The sequence below is a fragment of the Ictidomys tridecemlineatus genome, chromosome 7 (genome assembly GCF_052094955.1).
Source record: "Ictidomys tridecemlineatus isolate mIctTri1 chromosome 7, mIctTri1.hap1, whole genome shotgun sequence".
NCBI classification, from domain to species: domain Eukaryota; kingdom Metazoa; phylum Chordata; class Mammalia; order Rodentia; family Sciuridae; genus Ictidomys; species Ictidomys tridecemlineatus.
In genome coordinates, this window is record NC_135483.1 from 119,773,440 (window position 1) to 119,790,485 (window position 17,046).

The 17,046-nt window shown below is 33.7% G+C and overlaps 1 protein-coding gene across 25 annotated transcripts in view; it reads left to right on the plus strand.

Moving 5' to 3' along the window:
- Mbd5 (methyl-CpG binding domain protein 5) overlaps positions 1 to 17,046 on the plus strand; it is a 394,577-nt gene that overhangs the window by 264,253 nt on the left and 113,278 nt on the right. The window contains exon 5 of one of the 25 annotated variants that reach the window (XM_078017347.1): positions 4,730 to 4,800. The exons of the other annotated variants lie outside the window; for them this stretch is intronic. The gene's annotated coding sequence lies outside the window, so the exon portion shown is untranslated. The remainder of the gene's footprint in view (positions 1 to 4,729; positions 4,801 to 17,046) is intronic. 25 annotated transcript variants of the gene reach the window in all.

The window sequence follows — 17,046 nt, forward strand, 5'->3', positions numbered from 1 at the left end:
TAAACTGCAAGTGTGGCTGGGCACATGGCACATGCTATAATCCCAGTGGCTCGTAAAGCTGAGGTAGGAGGATTGTGAGTTCAAAGCCAGCCTCAGCAATTTAGTGAGGCCCTGAGCAACTCAGCAATACCCTGTCTCTAAATGCATATGACCTCTAAGAGTTACTAGGTGCTATTCATTGGCTGTGATCAAGTTTAAAACTATAATATTAAAAAGGGCTGTGGAGCTGGCTTAGTGGTTAAGCATACCTGGATTCCATCCCTGGTACCAAAAAAAAAAAAAAAATTCGAATGTGGTAGTACACATGCTTTCAACACATGAGACTTTGGGAGGCATTCTAGATCCAAACAATAACACCACTCTATAAAGATAATTGGTTATCTATTACATTGAGAAACATGTTTCCTTAAAATGAATTTCTTTGTTCAAGAAGTTGCCTAGTTTTTTATACTCGCTTTGTGTCATAAATTATGTTTGTTTTTATTTTTTAAATGTAATAATTATTGAAATATGCTCAATTTTAAATATTTTACTATGTCACATTTTTTAAACCTGGTACAAAATGTATATTTACATTGTTTTAAATACTTTTCTCAAAGTATAAATTCTGCTTTCTTTGTGCTTATAAGCTATCTGATCTTTATTCCCAGAAATGTAATATTGTATTTTTCTGTTCAGCAGTGAAAATTACTTTTTGGTTGTTTCAACAATGAGAATTGGTTAACTACAACTAAAATCCAGAGACTAAATTATACTATGATATATTTTTAAAAGATATTTGCCATTAGACAGGAGGAAAAGACAGTCATACATTCAGGCATCATTATAATTCAGAGATGTGATAATATTTTAATCTATGAGTTTAAACAAAAGCAAAAAGTGTAGGTAAAAGGAGTAAACTAAGGATCAAGTATTTATAAATATATGAGAATGTTTGACGCAGGATTCCAAAATTGTTTGATGCTTCTGTGTAAGGAGGAGTATTATTGTTAACATTATAATTGTGAAGAAAAATAAAGGATTGTTTCCTCATGGAAAATTTAGTAGCTTTCTAAGAAAAGGGAATTTTAAGTATTTCAGAAAATGAATTATTTATCTGCTGTATCTTAGTCTTTTTAATTCCACCAAAAATTTTTATAGTCTACATTAAAAATGTACTGAGTAAAACATGTTAATACTATTCTTGCCCTTTAACATCCATATAATTTCTATGAGAAAATGATTACATGTTATATAAAATTATTTTATAGAAATCTGATTAACTTTGTTAAATTATTTTATAGAATTAAATCTCAGAGCCTTTATTTACAACAGAAAGGATTCAGCATCAGTATCAACCTACTCTTTTTTCTCTCATTGAGTTTTTTTTTTTTTTTAGCAAGATAATAACTGTCTCACACCAGGATACAAAGCTAGAATTCTTACTGTAACATATTAAAAAAGAAAAACTTATTTTTTGCTGTCTTTCTGTAATTTGAATATAAGGTTATGCCATATCAACAACTAACAGATGGAGAAAAATAATGCTCTAAGAAGCTAGGCTATAAATACTAGATTAATTCCAGAAATTTAGGATTCTCAGTATTTTTCTAAGACTTCCCTAGACAATATGGTTTTTTATCTGAAATTTATAATTTAGAATATAAAAGAAGGGCACAGAATTTTAACTTAAGGTCTGTTTATTATGTCAGATTGTCCTTATTGTCTTATATTTAATGTGAAAATCATTTTTGTTTCTCTGAACTCTTAACTTGTAGGAATAACTTTATCAGGAATATTTAAGTGATTTTTTTATCTACCCTTATTGAGTTACATATAGTGACCTGCCTATAAAATATCCACATATTAAATTCACCATTCATGTTAGAATGAAATGCCCTTTTGAAAAGCTGCTTTAGCTTGTACTTATTCATTCATTCAGCTTAAATATTTTAACCTATATGTAGTAGATACTGTGTTTGATCTAAACCAATAGACATAGATGACAGAGTTTCCATTATCAAGAGAAACCAGAGAACCATGACAATGCAATATAATGTGATAAAGGTAAGCATTATGTGTACATAATAAGAGCACTAAACCCATACTGTGTAGACAGTTGTAGAAATCAATTAATTTGATTACATAAAATTGGACTAGAAAAATATGAAGTGAATTTTATGATCCAAGTCAGGATTTTTTCCTGTGTATGTTTTTTTGTTTGTTTGTTTTGTGATGCTGGGGATCAAACCCAGGACTTCATGCCTGCTAGGCAACTGTTCTACTACTGACTAAGCTACATCCCCAGCCCAACCAAATTACTTATTATTTCAAGATAAGCATAAGTCTTAATAAGTGTGCCAATTTATTGAATGTCTATAATATGCTAAATGTTAACAAATTCAATCTTATTATCATTCATTAGGTGTCTAAAATCATAATAATAATAGAGTTTTTTCCTTAAGAAATATTTGTCTTATTTTTTTCCATTTGTTCAGCTCTTTCCAATTCAAGCCACACTACTCACTCATACCATAGACTTTTAGAGGGACTTGGGGAAAAGAATATTAATGCAAATCAATCCTTTTCTACTGAAAATACAACTCAGAATCATGGTTTACTAATTAATGATTGTTGGATTATTAACTTACCGTTGTGTGTAGAGGACAATAAATCATGATCATGAGTCCTTTCTAGTAGGAAAGTGTTATGATTTATTGTTTCTAAAAGGTACTAGTGGTGAATTGGAGAAACAGTCTTGAATAAAGAATGGAAATTGCCAAAATAAAAATAATAAAATAAAGAAAAATGGTAATACAGGTTTAAGATATAAGATAAGAGACTGGGAGAGAAATTACCAAAGTGAATATGAGTCTAACTGAAATAAGTTTAAGACAGTAGAGTGGGTTCATGAGTGGGCTCAAAAATTTGAGGATTGTGATAGTTTAGTATCATGATAAAAAGAGAATGCAAAGTCACTTGTACTTGAAGTTGGAATGTTGAGCATTCATTGTTAGTTTCTACAGTTCTTCCTTTGAATTTCCAGTGATTTATGCTATTAGTGAACTGATGAAAATAATTTAACCTTTAAGCAGTTGAATTTAACTCTCTGTAGTGTAATGAAGACTTGTATCTTTTCTTTTAGTCACATATTGGAAAGAACACACTTTAAACTGAAAAGTGAAAAATCAGTTTTGTAATACTACAGGAAAGCAAAATGTTCTATTTATATGGATGTGTACATATTTATATGTATGCATGTATATATGTGTATGTATGTATGCATATGTATACACATATATCTCCAGTAATAGACCATAGACTTTCTTGAACACACTCTTAGGACCTGTAGGATTTTGAAAACTAACAGTACAGATATTGTATAAATATGGATCATGGTTTAAATTTTAAAATGGACAAGCTTCTGTCCATAAATTACCTTTTTTGTTTTTTTTTTTTTTTTGAGACTCTGGGATGAGTTAAATATATCAGAAAACTGTTAATGAAAACACAAACCAAATAAGCTACTATTTAGTCATCAGGTGACTATATTCCTTTTAAAAAAATGTTTACTAGTTAGAATTACTCATAACATTTTAATTGACTTTGTGACTCTTCCCTGTAAACACTCTCCTTGTTCAGTACATTTCTTTAAAGTGATGAACCTACCTGATTTCAATATTGACATAAACACTGGAATATTTAATTAGGTTGGAATGAACTACCAGATGTCAATTTGCCGAACTCAGAATGCTGCACACAGGCTCACATACTTGTTTCTAACAAAATAAGTACACACAAACATACATGGTTTCCATATATATTTTTACTACAAAGTCACATAGAGGAGGGAACAACTCTGAATGTACATATTAATGTTTAATAATCCTCAATTATATCATCTCTTACAATGTAAAAGACCCTTACATAGTATTAAACAGTAAGAGACCCCATTCTGTTTTTCTTTTTATGTCTACTTGTTCATTTATTTGTAACTGCTATAAATTAGTTAGTTAATAAGTGCTTATTATAGTTAGCTAATAAGTACATTTTCTAAGAATATCATAAAATGTAAAATGATAGTAAAAAGAAGAAAATTAAGGTCCTGCAGACCTTCCAGTTAAATGTTTTCCAATAGTAGGAAAGCCTAAAGCATGGCTCATTTGCTCCCTTACCCTGAATTAAGTTTGGGAGGACAGACTACTTCCTCTCTGGACTCTGGGATACTGGAGAAGATGATCTCTCAGGCAGATGTGCAAATTGGTACAATAGATACAAAATAATGATAGTGCAGATTATGCTATCCTCTTGCCAATATTGGGGATCTACTCCTATAGACCCAAATGCTCGGAGACTGAGGTAGGAGGATTGTTTGAGCCCAGGAGTTCTAGATCAGCTTGGACAACATAGCAAGACTTCATCTCAAAACACAAATAACGAAACACTGTTTTCTTAACTTGTCATGTCTAGCTTCCTTTCTTCTATACATACATATGACTATACTTGTATTTATTCTTTTACTCTTATATGTGCTTTCTTCTTTTTTAATATTTATTTTTTAGTTATAGGTGGACACAATATCTTTATTTTTTTTTTATGTGGTGCTGAGGATCGAACCCAGTACCTCACACATACTAGGTGAGAGGTCTACCTTTAAGCCACAACCCCAGCTCCATGTGCTTGCTTCTTTTTTTTTTTCTTTTAAGAGAGAGAGAGAGAGAGAGAATTTTTTTAAATATTTATTTTTCAGTTTTCGGCAGACACAACACCTTTTGTTTGTATCTGGTGCTGAGGATCAAACCCAGGCCGCACACATGCCAGGTGAGCGCGCTACCATTTGAGCCACATCCCCAGCCCCATGTGTTTGCTTCTTAACATCAGAAAACACTGTTTTAAATAGTTGATAACTTGCCAACTTATTGGTATTATTTTTAATTTGTTTAACTTTAAACTAACATTATTCAATATCTGCTATGTATAAATATTATGTTACGTATTGATTTTGAATGCCATAACCTTGGACTTTTCAGAGTATAATACACATCAGTAATGAAAGTACTATAAGCACAAGATCCAAAACACTGATTTGACAATAAAATGACACAGACCTACTGCTGAATCTTTAGGCACTTTTTTCAAAAGAATTTGGAGAGGACATATATTTTTACATTATACATTCTTAGTCGAGATTCCTTATTACAAACAACATAATCCTTCTGGGCCAACTTAACAAAAAAGGAACATTTTTTTTTTTTTTTTAGAGAGAGTGAGAGAGGAGAGAGAGAATTTTTTTTAATATTTATTATTTTTAGTTCTCGGCGGACACAACATCTTTGTTGGTATGTGGTGCTAAGGATCGAACTCGGGCCGCACGCATACCAGGCGAGCGCGCTACCACTTGAGCCACATCCCCAGCCCCAAAAAAAGGAACATTTTAAAGTAGCTAATAGACATCAGCAAAACCAGAGACAGTTCTGATGTTGCCTAGTCAGTGCCATTGTGTAAACACACTCCAGGAGCTAATCTACCAAAAACACTATTTTCACTGGCACTCAGAACCTATGATGCATTGGTGTGAATACCACTATCATCCCTTCTTCCAAAAAAGCAAATCTCCAGAAGAGTTACATCTTTAGGTTGTTGACTTCCAATTTAAAAATCACACTCTGGGTTTGATTGCTAGGGCCTGGGATACTTACCTAGCTCTAAGACATACTGGTAATGTTAGTTTTCTGATTTATGCTTTAAGAAGATTGGAGTCATGTTGTAGGAAATTACTAAAATACAAAGAAAAGTTTCAAAATCTTGGGTGACTGCATGTGACAGATGTCCACAGATACTAGTGAACAAGATCAATTTTTATCTTAAATTTTCATTGTATCATTTTAAATACCAGGAGTCAGATACAGGTCACTGTCATTCTCTGGAAAATATATCCCTATTTTTATCTTCAGCAATCATTGAAATTTTTTCTTAGTAGATCACTTCCACCAACAGCTTCTTTAACCATCATCATTCACTGCTTAAACTGAAAGGGAGAAGCACATCTGGGATTGTAATAAAGGGTTTCTCAAACTTGGCATTGACATTTTGGAATGAAAAATAGTTATTGGATGTTTACTTGTATATTGCAGGATGTTCCTCTTTCTGCTACATGCCAATAGCGCACATGCTTACTCACCCACAGTGATATCAAAGTTGTCTTCCCTGTGGGAGTTCCAAGGAAAGATTCTGGGGTGCTGGTTTTATTCTTTTATTTAGTCTGATTCTAGTTATGTGGATACATTCACTTTGTAAAAATATATCAACTCTACGTGTTTGATTTATACTTTTTAACGGTTTATATTTCAATAAAATGAATTTACAAGGGAAAAAGTTGTCTTCAGATGTTGTCAAATGTCCTTTAGAGTATTAAATCATTACTAGTTGAGAAACACTAAGAAAACTATGTCCCTGCTTAGTGGGCAATTAAATAAATAGATTCTACTACTTTTGCTGTGCTTCTTATAGAGCCTAACCATATTATCTCTTTGTTACTGCTTCTAGTCATTAACTTCTTTTCATCAAAACATAAAAAAGTTATAAAACTTTGAAAGGAGACAGAAAAAGTATCACTTTTTAGATCTCCATTGATTCAGTCTGCTTCCTCCAATATTCGCTTTTGCTTGTCCTCTGCCCCTTATATACAGTATAAATACTCCATATCCTCTTCTTTCTTCATGGATAGACTTGACAATGGGAACCTATAGGAAAGAAAGGAGAAGGAAAGTTAGTTTATACTAGGAATTTGAACTTTGTACTAAAAGCTGGTTAATTAACCTTTCTTAAGGTTATAATGGGAGCAAACAAGACAAAAGTATCCATTTTGTTTTCACATTAACTTTACTTGAATGATCTCAGTATATAGAAATTAGCAATTATTTAGTCCAGATTTGGGATTGATCCTGGAAACCCTCTTTAAATAACTTTCCTATATTTCCTTTTACAATTCAGAGCATTTGCAGGTAATTTTAAATGAGCCCCAGTCCCAGGTTTTTCTATTCTTAGATAAAATGTTTATCTTGTTCTATCTTGAAATAAGTCACAAATTCCAATCTCTGTCCCTTTTGATATTATTCATCTGGATTAGCTTTATCTTAATATGTCTCTCAAGTGTCCATTATTCTAATGAAAATTCACTTAGAATCTGGAATAGTTTGGATATATTTTAATAATATGCATAGGAAAATATTTATAAATACGTGGCTAGTAAACATAATTACTGACTTTCCAGTGATCTGTTTGAAAAGTAACAAACTTTTTATGGCTTGAACCTTCCTATTTGTAATAGTGGTACAATTGAATTACACATGTTATGCTGGGCATGGTGTGCACACCTGTAATCCTTGCAGCTCGGGAAGCTGAGGCAGGAGGAACGCAAGTTCAAAGCCAGCCTCAGCAAGAGCAAGGCTTTCTAAGCAACTCAGTGAAACTTCCCCCTGGGGAAAAAAAAATTACACATATTGTTGCAGCAGATGAAAAGAATTGGGAGAGATTGTTACATCATTTTTAAATATAATTAAACTTAAATTTTTATTCATATTGTATTCTTGATTAAAATTAAAGGAGAGTCTTTACTGAACAGAAGGGTAGGATATAATCTGGTTAAAACCCATATTACTATTACATTTTTTTGTAAAACATTTTCTTTATTTTTATTACAAAAGTAGTATTCATTTTGAAAATATCGAAGAGCAGAGACATGGAATAAATAGAAAATCATTATCAAGATATCCATTTCCGTAATGTATCCGATTAGTTACTCTTAAGGATTATCCTAATACTAAACAGCCAAATTCTGCATAAAACTTAATATTAGTTAATTCTATGTGGGTTCCTAAAGTAGAAGTGAAATTTCAAATGCAGGGGGAAGAAAACAACACCTTGGACTGAAACTAAAGCATGATCAGTAAATATGCAGGACAAGTGGGATTATCTTTATGACAAATGGAATAATACTTCATCCAGAAAGAAAGCTGTAGGCTAATAGCCGGGTAGTTCAACTAGAAGAAACAGAAGAACTAGTTCTCACTTGAGATTTCCTTGCAGTGGTATTTATCAGTTTCTAGTTGGGAAAACAAATCATTCTGGTTTTTTTAAACAGAGAAATTCTAATACAAGGAATTGGTTACAAAGATTATTAGAAAGGAGTAGAAGAGTGTAAGAAGAAAGAAGTGTTAGGGAAAATGAATAGAGAAAATATCCAGAGCTCAAAAGCTAGTAACATTCCTCAGTTGGAGCCCACAAGCCTACATCTACTGAGGTGCTGTCACAGTCAATTTGGGGTCAAAGTGCTATCACCACAATTTGGACAGAAATTACCAAGAAGTCACTGTCTCTTTCCAAGTTGCTGAATTTCAAACTCACCTTATTCTTATTTCTAGACAAACAACTTTTTATTTATAATCTTCCACTAATGCCTCTTATTAGAAAATTTGAGTAGGAAATTTGTCAGGGAAGCCAGGCATTTGCAGACTGCTATCCCCACATATAGTGCACTATAGTGTAAAAGAGTGGGAATGGGGCTTGAAGAATGAACAAATAGTTGGCAGAACTGTTTAGACGCAGCTGAAAAGATAATTAGTGGATTAAAAGATGTTTCAAAATGACACAAAATAGGAAAAAAAGAAATACATGAAAAAAATATGAATTTGTAGACTAAAATACAAAATTCTAAGGCTAGTCACAGACTTCCAAAGACCTAATAGAAGAAAATGAAGGATAGACATTATTTATAGAGATAATGGCTAACAGAGCATGAAAATGCCCAACTGTAATCCCAATGACTTGGGAGGCTGAGGCAGGAAGATCTCAAGTCCAAAACCATCCTGGGAAACTAGGTAGACCCTTTCTCAAAAAAAAAATACCCGGAGATGTAGCTCAGTAGTAGAGAGCCCCTGGATTCCATCCCAGTACCACACACACACAAAAAAAAAAAAAAATAGTAATAATAATTATTATTAATATTAATTAATTATTATTATTATTTTCCAGAAATAGTAAACAGAGGTCTAGAAATAATGGAAGCACACTGTATAGCAAGTAAGAGAAGGGAAAAGAAATCCATACTTTGTATTAGCATGGTTAAAATGCAGCTCACCAAAGATGAGAAAAGATAATAAAAAACAACCTAGGTACAAAAACACAGACCTCCTGAAGAGAAACTAGGAAATGAACAACAAACTTCTCAAAGACTATAAATGGAGGCTAGGGAAAAAAAAAACAAAGAAGAAGAAGAAATATTTTCTTTTTAATTAACACATATTTATTTGCATATTTACAAAATACAGTATGATATTTCAATATATACATACAATGTGTACTGATCAAATCAGGGTGATTAACATTTCTGTCTCCTTGTCATTTCTTTATATTTGGAATCTTCAAGCTCTTCTAGTTCTTCGTAAAATAGGTTATTGTGAACTATAGTTACCCTACTGAGCCATAGAACCCTAGTATTTATTCCTCCTAGCTATATCTTGGTACTCATTATCCATCCTCCCCTATCCCTCTAATCCCCTGTCCTTCCCAGCCTCTATTAGTCTTCTTCATCTAATTTGAAATCAGCACTTTTAACTTCTTTATATGAAAACATACAGTATTTGTCTTTCTGTGTTTAACTAATTTCACTTAGCATAATGTCTTCTAGTGAAAGTTAGTTTGCCACAAATGACAGGATTCCATTCATTTTATGACCAAATAGTGTTTTGCTGTGTATATATACATTTTCCTAATCCATTCATCCATCAACAGACACCTATAATGATTCCATATTGTGTCTGTTGGGAATATGCTGGAGTAAGCCAGGGATTACAGGTATTCTTTGAAATGTTGGTTTCATTTCCTTTGGATACATACTCAGAAACAGTAGAACTGGTAATATGATAGATCTATTTTTAATTTTTTGAAGAACTTTTATACCTTCTTCACAATGCTATGATAATTTACATTCCCACCAATGATAGATTCCCTTTGCTACCACATCCTTGCCATCATTATTTTTATTCTTTGATAATAGTCATTCTGACTGAGGTGAGGAGCTATCTCTTTGTGGTTTTGATTTACATTTTTATGATTGCTAGTGTTGAGTATTTTTCATATATTTGTTGGTCATTTATATTTCTCATTGTGGGAAATGTCTATTCATATCATTTGTCCATTTTTAATTGTATCATTTATTTTTGTCTTTTTTTAAGTTCCTGGTATATTAATTAATCCTTTGTCAGATGAATAGTTTGAAAGTATTTTATGCCATTCTATAGGTGACTACACTGTTGACTGTTGTTTGGATATGCAGAAGCTTTCAAGTTTGATTTAATCACATTTCTATTGCTTTTGTTGATTTTGCTTTGGGGGTTTTATCAAAAAAATCATAGTGTATATATGTTGTAGTATTTCCCTTATTTTCTTCTAATAGTTGCATAGTTTCAGGTCTTACATGTATAGATCTTTGATCCATTTTTAATCAGTTTTTTTTTTACATGGTGAGAGATACATGGTCAAGTTTCATTGTTCTATATGTAGATATCCAGTTTTCCCAGCAACGTTTACTGAGAAGGCTGTCCTTTCTCCAATGTGTATTTTGGGCACCTTTGGTAAAAATCAGTTGGCTGCAGATTCATAGATATGTCCCTGGGTTCTCTGTTGTGTTCCATGTTGGATGTGTCAATTTTGATGCCAGTACCATGCTGTCTTTGTTACTACAGCCCTTCAGTATGTCTTTGGTTCAGGTATTAGGATGCCCTCAACTTTGTTCTTTTTTTCCTCAAGATTGCTTTCAACTATTCAGGGTACTTTGTGCTTTAATAGGTATATTAGGACTATTTTTTTTCTATTTCTGTGAGGAATATCATTGGTGTTTTGATAGGGATTGCATTGAGTTTGTAAACTGATTTGGGTAATATGGACATTTTAACACAATATTCATTCTTTCAATTTGTGAACATAGGAGTTCTTTCAATTTTTATGAGTCATCTTCAATTTCTTTCATCATTATTTTGTAATTTTCATTGTAGAGGCCATTTACTTCCTTGGTTAAATTTATGTTTGATATTGCTGCTTATAAATATGCTCCAATTTTTTATTTGGTTTTGTAATCTGCAACTTTATTGAATTTGTTTATCAGTTCAAGCAGTCTTTTGATGAAATCTTTAAGGTTTTCTGTATGTAGAATAACCATATCTACAAATGGGAATAATTTAACTTCCTTCTTATTTGAATGTCTTTTATTTTTTGTCTTTTCTAATTGCTCTAAAACTTCAGTCCTATACCGGAGAATTATGGTTTAAAAAAGAAAAAGAAATGGTAAATATCTTTCTCCAGATAGAGGCAATGCTTTCGGGTTTTCTTCATTCAGTATGATGTTGACTATAAATTTGTCATACACTGGAAGTACTCTATTGAGATGTGTTTTTTCTATACTAATTAATTCAAAGTTTATATCATGAAGAGATATTGAATGTTATTAAGTATTTTTTCTGTGTCTCATATTGTGCTGATATCTTGTATTATGTTTATTGATTTGTGTATATTGTACTATCCTTACATCACTGGGATAAATTCCACTTAATCATGGTCAATGGTATTTTACATACGCTGTTGAATTCAATTTTACAGTATTTTGTTGAGAATTTTTGCATCTGTTTTCATCAGGGATATTGTCCTATCTGGTTTAGGTATCAGGGTATTGCTGGCCTCATACAATGAGTTTGAGAGAACTCCCTCTCTTTCAATTATTTGGAATGGTTTAAAAAGAATTGGTGTTAGTTTTTTTTTTTTTTTAAGATTTCGATAGAATCCAACAGTGAAGTCATCATTCTTGGGCTTTTCTTTGTTGGAAGACTTTTTATTAAGGAATAAATCTCATCTCTTGTTATTGGTCCTTTCAGGTTTTCTTCCTGATTCAATTTCAGTAGGTTATATTTGTCTTAACATTCATCCATTTCTCCTAGGTTTTCCAATTTGTTGGCTTATAGTTGTTCTTACTAGTCTCTGATGATCCTTTGTATTTCTTTGGAATCAGTTTTAATGTCTCCTTTTTCATTTCTGTTTTAGTTTATTTGGGTCTTCTCTTTCTTCTTTCCTACTCTCATTTTTTCTTGAGTCTAGCTCATGGTTTTAGAAGTTTACTCCATAGCTTTGGTCCTGAGGTGAGGCACAACATCATGAATGAAGGGAATGGCAGAGCTCTGCTCACAAGGAACAAAATATAAACCAAAGGCATGCCCCTAGTGACTTACTTCCTCCAACTATACCCTTCCTTTCAATAGTTACCACACAGTTGACCCATTCAGATGGATAATCCACTGATTTGGGTACACCTCACATAACCTAATCATTTTATCTCTGAACATTCTTAAATTATCTCACATGAGCTTTTGTGTGATACTATATATCCAAAGCATGACATTGTATTTCCGTTTTCATTTGAGTCAAAAAATTTTGAAATTTTCCTTTTGACTTCTTTGATGACATTGCATATTCAGTAGCATGTTGTTTAATTTCCTTGCATTTGTACAGGTTTTGAATTTGTTTTTGATTTCTAGTTTTACTCCATTGTGGTCAGAGGAGATACATGCTGTGATTTCAGGGGTTTTTTTTTATTGATTTCATTTTGTTCTTTTGGCCTATCAAAGGTCTATCCTGGAGAATCTTCTGATTCTCATTAATGAGAAGAATGTATATTCTGCAGCTTATACAAGATTCTGGAAATTCCTAATAAGACCATTTGGTCTATACTATAGGTTAACTCCAGTATTCCTATGTTAATTTTTTGGTCTGGATGGCCTGTCATTGATGAAAGTGGGGTGTTAGGGTCCCCAAGTATTATTGTATTGAGGCTTGTCCTTTTTAGATCTAATAATACTTGCTTTATAAAACTGAGTGCTCTAGTATTAGGTGCAATTGTATTTTCTTGTTGAGTTTATCCTGTGATAATTATATAGTGGCTTTCTTTGTCTCTTTTTACAGTTTTGACTTAAAGTATACTTTAAGTATGGCTACTCAAGCTCACATGCTTTTGGTTTCCTTTGCAGAGAATATTGTGTGTACATGTGTGTGTTGACAGCAACAAGTTTCAAAGACAGATCAGGTTGATTGAAAAAATAAGTTACAAAGTTTAGGGTTTAGGGTTTTGAGTTTAGGGTTATAGATAAGTTACTGTAGACCTGTAAATATTTATAATTTATTTCTTCATTTTGTATATTCAAATCTAAGTACCATTAGCTGAACAGAACTATTGTTTCATACACAACTATAAATTGAGCTTAGAACTGTCCCTATGGGAGTAGGCACTGCACATACAGAGTTACTACAAATGTCTGTTGCGGAGCCTTACACACAGGAAACACTCCACAAATCAGAGGGAAGAAAAGGGTTCTTGGAGTGCTGAAGTCACCTGCGCAGATCACATGAAAAGTTCCAGACTTAGTTCCCCAGTCCTCAGGTAGGTCTACTGTTCATTCATCCATTTATCTCACTTATTCAAGAAAGATTTATTAACTTCCACTATGCATATTCTATTTTATTTCTACTGGTTTCCAAGATACAGCACGACACAAGGGATAAAGTCTATACTCCATCCCAATCCCAGGAGACACAGTCTCCCAGGTGATAGTGACTTGGCATTGGCCTCATCCTTCATAGAAGATCTGGGTTGACATAGCTGCCAAACATGGGCATCTGTCATCACCCTCATCACCAACTTATCCAAGACCACAGAATATCTTTGTCCATCCTTTTCTTTCAATCTGTATTTATCTTTACTGGGGAAGTATTTCTTGTAGGCAGCACATTGTTGAGTCTTGTTTTATAAGTCCATTTAGCAAGCCTATCTTTTAATTGGGGAGTTTGATCCATTTACACTCTAGATTACTATAAATCTATAAAGACATATTACTGTCATTTTGTTAATTTTCTTCTGTTTGTTTGAATATCCTTTGTTCTTTTCTTCCTCTCTTGTTGTTTACCTTTGTGGTTTCATGGTTCTCTGTATTGATAAGATTTGAATATATTTGTTTTGTATATCTGCTTTAATATTGAGTTTTATATACTTTTGCATGTTTTCATGGTGACAGTATTCTTTCACTCCTATATAAAGGACTCCCCTAAGCATCTTCTGTAAGGTCAGTTTGGTGGTGATAAATTCCCTTGGTTTTTGCTTGTCTTGAAAAGTATTTATTTCTCCTTCACTTCTGAAGAATTGTTTTGCTATGTATAGTGTTCTTGGCTGGCAGGTTATTGTTTTCTTTTAGAACTTTGACTATGTGATCCTATTTCCCACTTCTGAGCAATCTGTTATTAATCTAATGGAAGTGTCCCTTAAATATGACTTGGACCTTATTTTTTCTGTTTTTACAATTGGTTTTTTGTTTTAGACTTGACAGTTTGAACATAATATGTTGAACTGTTTTGGTCGAATCTCTGTGGGACAGTTTGTGCCTTCAGGGACCTGGATGTCCATTTCTTTCCTAAGGTTGAGAAAATTTTCAATAATTATTTCATTGAATGGGAGTCTATGTATTTTCCCTTCTATTCAACTTATGGACTCATAATTCAGAAATTGGTTCATTTAATGAGTATCTCATAAGACTCAGAGGTTTCTTCACACTTCTTTTTTTAAATATGTATTTTTTAGTTGTAGATTGATACAATACCCTTATTTTATTTTTATGTGGTGCTGAGGATCAAACCCAGTGCCTCACGTGCGCCAGGCAAGCACTCTACCACTGAGCCCCAGCCCCAGCCCACTGAGCCATAACCCCAGCCCCACACTTTTTTTAAAACTTTTTTTATTTTTGTTTCAACTGGGTTATTTCAAAAGACCTGTTTTAAAGCTCAGAAATTATTTCTTCTACTTGATCTAGTCTATTGTTCAGGCTCTCAACTATATTTATTAACTTTAGGAAGTTCTTCATTTAAAAGATTTCTATTTGGTTCTTTTTAATGACTCCTACCTCCTTGCCAAATTTCTCATTCATATCATGAATTGTTTCCTAATTTCATTGAATTACTTGTATACTCTTATATCTCACTACGTTACTTTTATTTTTTAATATTTATTTTTTAGCTGTACATGGACACAACACAATGCCTTTATTTTTATGTGGTGCTGAGGATCGAACCCAGGTCCCGCCTGTGCTAGGCGAGCGCTCTATCGCTGAGCCACAATCCCAGCCCTCATTACATTACTTTTAAATCATTCCTTTGAATTCTTTTTCAGGCATTTCATCAATTCTTTTTTCTTTGGGGTCTGTTACTAGAGTTACTATATTTTTTTTGGAGATATAGTATTAACTTGCTTTTTTTGTACTTTCTATATCTCTGTGTTGATATTTATACAACTGCCAGATCAATTTTCTCTACCAATTTAAAAGTGTGGCTTTCAGCATAAAAGACTTCCTCTGAAATCAGTCTTACAGTGTTGGTTTGGTAGGCTATGTTGGCTTTGATTCCAGTTGTGCTTTAGTATAGTCTTTATTTCATTTCTTCTAGTGGGTGCATTGCTTATGGGAATGGGGTTGGAAAGCACATCTATCTCCTCAAACCTTGCAGTTCTGGGAACAGCAGCCCTGGTGGTTGTGGTGCACAGCAATGGGATGGGATAACAACTGTGTGGACATGCCAGTAGGCCTAGGCAAGTAAGTGCAAATCATTGTGTATACATGGCAACGAGTTTCTGTGGGCTGCAAAGGGGTAGAGATACTCCAACATGCCTGGCAGGTATGGTTAGGTGCATTTATTAGCCATAATAGAGCATTATTCAGTATCAATAGGGCTACATAACAGCAAGGCTATTCCAATGGGCCCTAAGTGGGTGGGATACAGGTTGCACAGCAGCAGAGGCAGGGTTTTTATGTGGCATGGAGCACACTTGTCAGTATCTGAGGACTAAGCAGAGGTGGGGTCACTCTAGCATGCCTGGGTACAATGCATCATAGTTCAGGTGGTGTGTTTGGTCAATCTGCAGGTTTTGTAGAATTGGAACTGTTTCAGTGGCCTCGGAAGTGAGTCACACAAAGTAATAGGGGCAGGGCACATTTGGTTTTTGTCTCAAAATGGTGTGATGCAACAGCAGCCTGGGTGGGAGAGGTCACTGTGTGAACTGAGTTCCCCCTCTGGAGCAGTACAGTGGTGCGTACTCCCAGATAATTCTTCGTCTAAACTCAAGGAATGCAGGGTCTGTAGAATTCCTAGTCAGCCAAAACTTTGGATGTCCTTGGAGCCAGTGTGGACTCTTGGATACCCCTTAGCTTTTCATACAATAGGAGTTCCTGGATTCAGAAGGATCTTAATAGGGGCAACAGGGCAGGTGATGCAAGACTCGTTGTTCCTTTCTTTACCAAACCATCCTGAATCTCTGCTCTAGAATTTCTCCATTTCTTCTGCACTGTATCCCAACATTCTTCCCCAAATAGTCTAGCCGAATAGTTGCTGATTATTTTTCATTCTTGATCCCCCTTTGCGGGAGGAGAAGTGCATTTGGTGCTTCTCATCAGCCATCTCCCTCCCTTTCCAGAATAATATTTTCAAAGTGCTGAGGGAAAATATTTGTCAACATAAAATTGAATGCCTAGTAAAACTTTATTTTAGGCCAAAGTTTAAAAAACAGTCAATGGAAGATAGTTTACCACCAAGACATAATCTATAAAGGAACTTCTAAAAAGAAAAAAAAAATGAAATTAGTCAACAGAATAAATGGAAGGAGACCCTCATGGTTATACAAAATTACATACAAGAGGAAGTGAGGGGAAAGGGGAAAAAAACAAGGGGGAGAAATGAATTACAGTAGATGGGGTAGAGGGAGAAGATGGGAGGGGAGGGGAGGGGAGGGGGGATAGTAGAGGATAGGAAAGGCAGTAGAATACAACAGTCACTAGTATGACAATATGTAAATCAGTGGATGTGTAACCAATGTGATTCTGCAATCTGTATATGGGGTAAAAATGGGAGTTCATAACCCACTTGAATCAAAGTGTGAAATATGATATGTCAAGAACTATGTAATGTTTTGAACAACCAACAATAAAA